The sequence below is a fragment of the Athene noctua genome, chromosome 5 (assembly GCF_965140245.1).
Source record: "Athene noctua chromosome 5, bAthNoc1.hap1.1, whole genome shotgun sequence".
NCBI lineage: Eukaryota > Metazoa > Chordata > Aves > Strigiformes > Strigidae > Athene > Athene noctua.
The window spans coordinates 67,812,058-67,821,941 of NC_134041.1; the positions used below are offsets into that span (position 1 = coordinate 67,812,058).

The 9,884-nt window shown below is 65.4% G+C and overlaps 1 long non-coding RNA gene across 2 annotated transcripts; it reads left to right on the forward strand.

Annotated features, from left to right (window-relative positions):
• The first annotated feature begins 2,172 nt into the window (after positions 1–2,172).
• LOC141960465 (uncharacterized) lies at positions 2,173–4,383 on the forward strand. Of its 2 annotated transcripts, none has more exons than XR_012633635.1 (3): positions 2,173–2,285; positions 2,632–2,782; positions 4,198–4,383. It is a non-coding gene; the product is annotated as an uncharacterized LOC141960465 (long non-coding RNA). The 2 variants fall into 2 exon arrangements; XR_012633636.1 differs by having other exon boundaries at positions 2,635–2,782.
• Positions 4,384–9,884: the final 5,501 nt, after the last annotated feature.

Sequence of the window (9,884 nt, forward strand, 5' to 3'; positions counted from 1 at the left end):
TGCCGGGAAAGGCTCTGCAAACCCTCGCTGTAACCGGGGCTGCCTGCGGGTCTGGGTGATGGCAACGGGTGCAGGTGCTGAGGGATCTTTTTTAATCGCTGTTCCCTCTCTCTCAGGCAGTCAGGATTTGATGCGTTACCCTGTATTTTCCTGTCTGTGTGAGTGCACTATTCCGTCTTTCCTGACTGCGTGTTTTCCATATTCTTCTGTTATTTAGTTATTTCTAATAAAATACGCCTGCTCCTTTCACTCCGGTGTCTGAGTTGAATTGATATCCCTAATCAGCAAAACGGGGGGAGATGAGGTGGCGCTTTCCAGAGCCGAGGTCGGTGTCGGTTTGGCTTTGGGCTGAGCTGTAGCCGCCGCGGCGCTAGTTCCTGGCAAGGGGACGGACGGGGGAGCTGTCGGGGCCAGAGCTGCCGTAAATATAATCAGACGGCTTGCTCGGGTTCTCCAGCTCCTAGCGTACGCTCCAGAAGAGCGGCTGAACGCGGGCAGAAATGTTCCTGGATTTATCTGGGTTTTTTTAAAAAACTATTTCTGCTATCACCAGGATTTGAAAAACTAAATTGGATAAATGTGAGTTTAGGAAAAATATCTAACAATACGTGTGCTTTTAATAGTTACTGTACTGGTCTCCCAGGGACCGAAGTTACGCTGTTTCGTCCTTAAAACAACTCTGCGCTCCCGTGTCGCGTTGTCACAGGCTTTCCTCCCCCTTCCACCCGTCCGAAGAGCCCTGAGGCTGCTCTGACCGACACTTCGGTCACCCCGCTGAGTTCTGGGTCACAAGGCGAGACTGCGCTGCCCTGCGCTGCGGCCGTGCCGGAGCTCCTCCCTCTCCGGGGGGTTATAAGATTTGGCAGCGTTGGTCCCGTCGGCCCGCGCACCGGAGCGGTCTCGCCCAGCGGCTGCTCCCGCTGCCCGGGGAAGGTTCCCCCGGCGGGGAGAGGCGACCTGCGGCGTGCGGCTGCGCCGGGCGGCCCCCGGAGTGCGCGTGCGCGGCGGCGGCCCCGCGACCGGAGGACCGGCGGCCCATAGAGCGCGAGCTCGGAGGAGCGACGGGCATCTCCGGCGTTTATTAACGGTGCTGGTCGCTATAGTTACCGGGGGGGGGGGGGGGGGGGGGGAGGGGGAGCGTGGGCCGGGCCGGAGGAGCCGCAGGGGCGGGCAGGGAGGCTGCAGGCAGCGACCCCTCCCTGTCCGGGGCCGGTGCTGGAGGAGGAGCCGGTGCGAGCCGAGGCAGGAGCGGGGCCGGGCGGCTGCGGGGAAAGGTGCGGCGGGACCGGGGGCGGAGGCCGCTCCGCGTCGGGGCCGGGCGGCGGCGGCGCTGCCCGGAGCCGCGCGGGGCTGCGCTCGGCCGGGCTTCCGGGTGCGCGGGCGGCGCGGCGGGAGCCGTAGTCACGTGCAGGGGGCTTCCGGTCGGCCATGTTGGCTCCCCGGGGCACGCCGGGAGCTGCAGTTTCTGCGCTCTCGGTTCCCCGCAGCTGCGGCGCTGGCGGGCGCGCGCGGCACGGCACAGCCCTCGGTACCGGCGCGGCCCCGCGGCGCGGCCCGAGACGCGGTTTTGTGGCGGTTTCCCGCGGGCTGCCCGCGGCTCCCCGAGACGCGGTGTGCCCCCGGCCCGGGGGTGCGCATGCGCGGCGGCGGCGTCTCCCGGGAGTCCGCGTGCGCGGCGGAGGTGAGTGTTGGGGCTGCGGCCGGTCCGGTCCGCGGCAATAAGGGTCCCTGCCGCCTCCGTGCCCCCTCCCGAGGCCGCGCTGGGGCCGCGCGTGTCCGTTCCTGCCCCGGGGATGCCGCCGGCTGCGCCCAGCTCGGGCTGGCGTGGGGTGTCTCTGCCCGGCCTGGCGCTTCTCACGGCTCGGGGGCCAGAAGGGACGGGCGGAGCCGAGCCTTCCCGGCCGTGGGCAGCGGGGCGGGAGCCGCCGCGGCTGGAGCTGGAGGGGCCGGAGAAAGGGAAGGAAGGAGAACGTCAAGGGCATGTGGGCAGCAGCCGCCTCGCCCTGCAGGAGGAGAGCGCCTGCCTCTCCGGGTGAGCGAGGAGCCCTCTGCACAGTCCGCAGCGGGCCGGACCCAGGCGCGGAACGGCCGCGGAGCGAGCGAGCGAGGCTGCGTGTGTCGGAAGCCACGTCTTGTAAGAGCCGAGAGACACCCGCGTATTCTTTTAGGGGGAGGTCAGCCGGGCGAGTGGAGTTTCAGAAGAAGAGGAGGGGCAGGAGGAAGGAAGGAGAAAGAAGCATCTGACCTGTCCAGTTCTCCCGGCAGTGCCGGGAGCGAGAGCCGCGGTGAGTCCCGGGCCCTCGGGGCCCTGTCGCCCCCCTTGTATGTCCCAGTCCCTTCCCGCCCTTCTCTTTCCCATGCTGTGATTTTTTTTTTTCTTCTTCTCTATATCTTTTCTTTCTTTTCTTCTGCCTTGCTCCCCCTTTCTCTCTCACTTTCTCTCTCTTGTCTTGCTGCTCCCTTTTCTTTTTCTGTCTGCACTTCTGACTGCTTGTTCTGTACCTTTTGCATCACTCCTCAGTCCATTTCTCTCTCGATCCTTCCATTCTGCTCCTCACTTCTCGGTTTCTCTCTCTTTCCTCTGTCCTACTCCTGCACGTAGTGTGTGATTGAATGAGGTTCTGTGTCTAGCAGGCCTCATCTCGTAAGAGCTGTGAGACACCTACATATTCTCATAAGTGGAGGACAGCCAGGCACCTGGAGCTGTAGAAGAGGAAGGGAGAAGGCAAACAGAAGGAGGAGTCTGACCTGTCAAATTCTCCTGGCAGCGCGGAGAACTGCAGTAAGTCCCGAGCTCTTGGGCCCCTCTCATCCCTCTTGTGTGGCCTGGTCCCTCCCTGTCTTTCTCCTAGACTCCTCTCTTTCTGGTGCTGCTCAACTTTTTTTGCTCACCTGTATCTTCCGTCTTGCTTGGAGCATCTCCCTGTCCCCATCTTGTAGGTCTTCCCTTTCTCTGCCCTGTACCCTGCCGCTCTTGTTGCCTTTCTCCATCCCTCTCTGTCCAGCTCCCTGTTCCTATTGATGCCCCTTTCTTCTTCCTGCACCCGCTGCTATTCCCTGCGATCTCCATCTCTCTCTTTCCTGCTCCCTGTCCCCCGTTTTTCATTCCTACCTCCGTCCCTCATAGACTGTCTGGCCTTTTTCCTCGGTGTCTTTCTCTCTGGCTGACTCCCTTCTGCTGTTTTTCATTTCCTCCCTATCCATCTTGTTGCCCATCGCTCTTTTGTCTTCTCTCTCTCTCCATGTGTCGCTGTCTGTCTTCCAGTCACTGTTCTTTAATTCCTCCCTCTTCCCTGTAGCTTGCTGCTATTTTTTTTTTTCCCTGTTCTCCATCATGCTCTGTCGGGTGCCCTGTCCCTGTTTATCAATTCCTCCCTCTGCCCTGCGGTCTGTCTCTTTTCACCATTTAATTTTTGCCTCGCTCTCTCTCTGTCTGGCTCCTTGTGCCGGGTCTGTGAATTCCTTCCTCTGTGCCCCGTACCCCCTGTGATCTTTGCTGCTTTGTGGCCTGTTTCTGGCTGGCGCTCTGTTACTATTCAGTAATTCGTCTCTCGATGCCTTGTAGTCTGTTGCTTTTGTCTTTTCTCCATCTCTCTGTCTCTGTTTCCCCTGTTTTAGAATACACCCCCCCACCCCCACCCCCCTTCTTTCTGTATGCATCAGGATTAGTTTTTGGCTCCAGGTCTCTCTTTTTCTGTGTCTCTGTCCCTGTTTCCTAATTCTTCCTTCTCTGCCCTGTCACATGTAGCGATGTGATTTGTTTTGTGTTCCTTCCCATGGTTTGCTGTCCTGACTCCCCATCGCTGTTGCTTTTTCCTCCCTCTGTGCCCTGTTCTCTGGAGCTTTTTGGTCTTTCTTCCATCTTGCTTGGTCTAGCTCCCTGCTCCCCCCCTTTTTTTTTTTCCCCTCCATGTCTGTTGTGCCACCCATCCCAGCTTTTTTTTTTTCTGCATCTCTATGCTGCTCCTCGTCCTTCTTTGTTGGTTTCTGTCCTGCTCCTCCTCCTTCTTTCTGCTGCCTGTTTTCTTCTCTCCCTGCTGCTTTTTTTTCTGCATATCCACGCTGGGTTCCCTGTCCCCATCCTCTCACCGCCCCATTGCTCATCTCTTGTTTTCTCTCTACCCCTGTACTAGTCAGCTAGCTGCCACCTTTCTTCTGTCTTCTTGTGTCCTGCATCTTTCTCCTCATGTTTGGCAGTTTCCAGCTCTGCCCTGCAGCTTGTTGCTCCAGGAACCGACTGACTGTTCCCGGCTGGACTGAGGAGCGTGGCTCCGGGAACAAGCGCCAAGGTGTGCCAGGGGCAGGGGCAGCATTAGGGGCCCTGAGCCCCGGAGCAGACTCACTCCCTTCTGGGACTTGTTCTGTGTGTGACTGAATAAACACTTGCTGGCTGCCGGCTGCCTTTTGTGCTTCCTTTGCCCCAGGTGAGGGGCTGGGAGGGGTGATGATGCTCTGTGGGGGTGGGTGATGGCCTCCAGCTGTGGGCTGGGGCTGGAGGGGCCCCAGGTGTGGGCAGTGAGGCTGATGGCAGCGGCCCCTCCCTGTAAAGGGCTTGCTCCGGGTGGAGGGGCGGGTGCTGCTGTTAAGAGCAAGGCAGCCGTCGGAGGGGTCGGTGTCAACCAAGGGAGGAGCAGAGCAGTCGCTGAGCATTGCTGGGCCCTGGCTGCACCGAGGGAGAAGGTGAGTGGAGCCGTGCCATCAGCTGGCAGCTCCTGGGGAGGATGGCGGTGCCTGCAGGGTGGCAGCGTTGGAGGTGGTGGCAGGGGCTGCCCCGAGCCGGTGGTGAGGCTTCTGGGTGCACTGGTGGGGGTTCGGAGGGGTGAGCAACGGTGTTGCTGCAGGGTCAGAAAGCAGAGAAAACCGCCTCTCGCAACCCAGCGGGAGCTGTGGTCCTGGCGTGTGGGGTTTCTGGCCAGCCGCGTTGGTTCCCTGGGTCACGCTGGGATGCGGGGTCTTACAGCGCTTGGCGTGCAGGCGGCCGTGCCGCGTTGGCCAGCGCGTGCCAGGAGCTGTAGGTTCTGCAGACTCGGCTGCCAGGCAGCCGCACCGCTCGTGGGCGCCCGTAGCGCGGCGCAGTCCTCGCTACCGCCGCGGCCCCTGTGGCGCAGCACGAGGGATAGTTTTGTTGCCGCTTTCACGTGGGTTCCCGGGGGCTTCCAGCTGCTCCCCGCCAAGCGTCGTGCCCGTTCCTCGAGAGCGTGTGCGCAGTGACGTGCCGCTCGGCCGCCGCTCGCGCGGGGGGTGGCGCTCGCCTGCGCTAACCGCCGCTGCCTGGCAAACGCCACACGGTGCTGTCGGTGGGCGACACAGAGGTGGCCCCGTGCCCCACGCTGCCGCCCGCCAGCAACGTCAGTGCGATGCTCCGATGCCCGTGGGGGGGTGCGGCCACGCTCGGTGCCCCCTCCTGGTAAGGAAATGCCGCCGCCGCCCCACGTCACGCTGCCGGCGGGTGCTCGGTGCGCGAAGGGCAGGACTGCAGCGCCGGCCCCGCACAGGTGTGCGGCACCGCCAGAGCCGCCTTCCTGCCTGCTGCCGCAGCGTGAGGCTTGCTGGGCGTGATTCCTGGTGGTGGGCGAGGGCCGAGGCCGCCGGTGAGGCCGGCCCGCCCCTTTGGCAGGTGTGGGGGCCCCTCCTGCCCGCTGGCCACACGGCAGCGGTGGGGCAGGAAGCTTCACACCGCCTGCTGTGTCAGGCCTCGGCTCTCCTGGAGGTGAACCGGGCCGGGGGAGCCCCAGGGAGTTACCCGAGAGCTGGGACAAAGGCAGAGGGGAAGAAGATGGGTGTCCCCCGGGGGTTGGTGCCGGGTGCCTCCCCAGCTTGCCAGAGCTCCCCTTGAGCTGGCACTGGCCTCGCCCGCACCGTGTCCTGGCCCCAGGTCTCGCACCTCTACCCTGAATCCCGTCCCGTAGCCCCAGGTCACCCCCGAGCCCCGCGGGGATGGCGGCAAGCCGGCCCTTGGCGCCTCCGCAGGAGCCCCTGTGGAAGGGGGGCTCCGGCCAGGGGCGATCTACGGGAATAACGGCAGTCGCTTCACCTTCTCCCAGAGGCCTCACCGGGGCCGCGCTTGCCTGTTCCTTCCCTGGGGATGCTGTCGACTGGACCCACTTCAGAACTGTGTGGGGTTCTCTGCCTGCCCTTGTGCTCCTCGCAGCAGAGAGGTGAGAAGGGACAGGCCCCTGGGACGTTTTCTGGCTGTGGACAGGAGCTGCCACAGCTGAAGCTGCAGAGGCCTGAGAAAGGGAAAGAAGAAAATCAAGGGCATGTGGGCAGCAGCTGCCTTCCACTGCAGGAAGAGAGAGCCTGCCTCTCTGGGCGAGGCAGGAGCCCTCTGTACAGTCCGCAGCGGGCCGGACCGCCAGCGTGCGATCAGGGTCCGTGCGCGTCACCCAGAGCGCGGTACGGCCGCGCAGCGTGCGAGCGAGGCCACACGTGCAGGAAGCTGCGTTTTGTAAGAGCCGAGAGACACCCGCGTGTTCTTTGAGGTGGAGGGCAGCTGAGCGACTGCACCTCCAGAAAAGGAAGGGAGGAGAGAAGGAGAAAGAAGGGTCTGAATTGGCAAATTTTTCCTGGCAGCGCTGAGAGCGACAGCTGCGGTGAGTCGCGGACCCTCGGGCCCTGTTGCCCCTCTTGGACGTTTTGGGCTGTCCCCTGGCCCCCTCTCTATCCCATGCTGCTATGATTTTTGTTGGTTTTTTCTTCCCTGTACTTCTGCTCTCGTTCGTTCCTGCTCCCACTCCCTCTTGTGTCTTCTTCTAGCTCTCCCTTTTTCTTTCTTCCAGATGCTTGGTCCTGCTCTCTCTCCTTCCTTTGTTTCATCCTCCCTTTCTCTCCTGTAACCTAGCGCTGTTATTTTCCTTGTTCAGTTCTTGTTTCAGATCGGCTTTGGGGTCTCTTTTTGCCCACAGCTTTCTCTGGCCAGTTCCCAGGCATTGTTATCCTCGGCGAGCCTGTCTGCCGCTCCATGTGCCTGCCTGCCCATTTCCCTCCCTCCTGGTAATCCCGCCTCTACGCTGTGCCCGAGCTCAGGCCGCCCCTGCTCCTGTATCTCGGCTTTCGGCACGCCCCCGGCGCTTTCGGCACGCCCCCGGCGCTTTCGGCACGCCCCCGGCGCTTTCGGCACGCCCCCGACGCTTTCGGCACGCCCCCGACGCTTTCGGCACGCCCCCGACGCTTTCGGCACGCCCCCGACGCTTTCGGCACGCCCCCGACGCTTTCGGCACGCCCCCGACGCTTTCGGCACGCCCCCGACGCTTTCGGCACGCCCCCGACGCTTTCGGCACGCCCCCGACGCTTTCGGCACGCCCCCGACGCTTTCGGCACGCCCCCGACGCTTTCGGCACGCCCCCGACGCTTTCGGCACGCCCCCGACGCTTTCGGCACGCCCCCGACGCTTTCGGCACGCCCCCGACGCTTTCGGCACGCCCCCGACGCTTTCGGCACGCCCCCGACGCTTTCGGCACGCCCCCGACGCTTTCGGCACGCCCCCGACGCTTTCGGCACGCCCCCGACGCTTTCGGCACGCCCCCGACGCTTTCGGCACGCCCCCGACGCTTTCGGCACGCCCCCGACGCTTTCGGCACGCCCCCGACGCTTTCGGCACGCCCCCGACGCTTTCGGCACGCCCCCGACGCTTTCGGCACGCCCCCGACGCTTTCGGCACGCCCCCGACGCTTTCGGCACGCCCCCGACGCTTTCGGCACGCCCCCGACGCTTTCGGCACGCCCCCGACGCTTTCGGCACGCCCCCGACGCTTTCGGCACGCCCCCGACGCTTTCGGCACGCCCCCGACGCTTTCGGCACGCCCCCGACGCTTTCGGCACGCCCCCGACGCTTTCGGCACGCCCCCGACGCTTTCGGCACGCCCCCGACGCTTTCGGCACGCCCCCGACGCTTTCGGCACGCCCCCGACGCTTTCGGCACGCCCCCGACGCTTTCGGCACGCCCCCGACGCTTTCGGCACGCCCCCGACGCTTTCGGCACGCCCCCGACGCTTTCGGCACGCCCCCGACGCTTTCGGCACGCCCCCGACGCTTTCGGCACGCCCCCGACGCTTTCGGCACGCCCCCGACGCTTTCGGCACGCCCCCGACGCTTTCGGCACGCCCCCGACGCTTTCGGCACGCCCCCGACGCTTTCGGCACGCCCCCGACGCTTTCGGCACGCCCCCGACGCTTTCGGCACGCCCCCGACGCTTTCGGCACGCCCCCGACGCTTTCGGCACGCCCCCGACGCTTTCGGCACGCCCCCGACGCTTTCGGCACGCCCCCGACGCTTTCGGCACGCCCCCGACGCTTTCGGCACGCCCCCGACGCTTTCGGCACGCCCCCGACGCTTTCGGCACGCCCCCGACGCTTTCGGCACGCCCCCGACGCTTTCGGCACGCCCCCGACGCTTTCGGCACGCCCCCGACGCTTTCGGCACGCCCCCGACGCTTTCGGCACGCCCCCGACGCTTTCGGCACGCCCCCGACGCTTTCGGCGGGCGGGAACGCCGCGCGCCGACGTGAGGGGCGGAGCTTTCGCCTGAGGCGAAGGGCGGGAACGGCGCGCGCAGCAGTGAGGCGCCGCGCGGCCGCCTGAGAGGAGCGGGAGCGGCGCCCCCGGAAAAGGCTGCTCGGCGATCGGCGCCGCCTCGGCGGGGACCTCATCGGCTCGGCTCGGCTCGGGGCGGGCGGGGGTGGACCCGAGTCGCCTGTGGGGGGGCGAGCGCCATTGTCTGAGGGGCTCAGGAGAGTCCTGGACCCGCCAGGCGCGGCAAGGTGCCTGGAGCAGACGAGTGCCCGGCGCAGTCATCCCTGCAGGAAGTGCTGGAGCACCGGCTCTGGTGAGAAAAGCCGATCTGTGAGGTTTTTTTCGGGGGGGAAGGGGGGGGTTGGAGGGCGGCCGGGGTTCGGGTGGTGCTGTGGGCACTTCTCGCCGGGGACAGGCGTCCTTCTCAGACCTGACGGCACACTACTGCCCTTGCAGCAGCTGGTGGCGGAGAAGGGAGAGATGTCCACTGCGTGTGGAAGGACCTGCGAGGCAAGAGCGAGCGGGAGGAGCAGCGGAGGAAGTCTGGGCAGCAAGAGGAAAGAGAAGGGCGCTCTGAACAAAGCGCCGCTGTGAGGGGCGGAGCGGTCGCCTGAGGGGGACCTGCCCGGGGAAGGGGCGAGCAGGAGTCGAACCTGCCTGGGGAAGTACCGGATCGACTTGGGAACAGGGGGGGGGGGACGGGACGGGAGGCGCCTTGGAGAGGGGGTCGGTGTCGTCGCCTCGGCGGGGGGGGGGAGCAGTGTCGTCGCCTCGGCGGGGGAGGGGGGGGGAGCAGTGTCGTCGCCTCGGCGGGGGAGGGGGGGGGAGCAGTGTCGTCGCCTCGGCGGGGGAGGGGGGGGAGCAGTGTCGTCGCCTCGGCGGGGGGTGGGGTGGAGCAGTGTCGTCGCCTCGGCGGGGGGGGGGGTGGAGCAGTGTCGTCGCCTCGGCGGGGGAGGGGGGGGGGAGCAGTGTCGTCGCCTCGGCGGGGGAGGGGGGGGGAGCAGTGTCGTCGCCTGGTGGGGGGAAGTGGGGTGGTGTCATCACCTGGCGGGGGGAGTGTCGTCAACGGCGGGGGGTGGGGGAGCGGAGCTTCCTCAGGACCGGTGAGAGGGGACTGGAGCTGCCTGAGGAGGGACGGCCATCGCCTCAGGGGCGGTGGAGGGTCCAAGCCTCGCTGAACGCGGCCAGGAGCCCGGAGGAGAAAAGCGCCCGTCGTAGACATCCCTGCAGGAAGTGCTGGAGCATGGACTGGGTGAGGAAAGCCAATCTGTGAGTTTTTTTCGCGGGGAGGGGGGATGGTGGTGGTGGTGGGAGGGCTGCCAGGGTTCGGGTGGTGCTGTGGCCAGCTCTCGCCGGGGACCAGCATCGCTCTCGG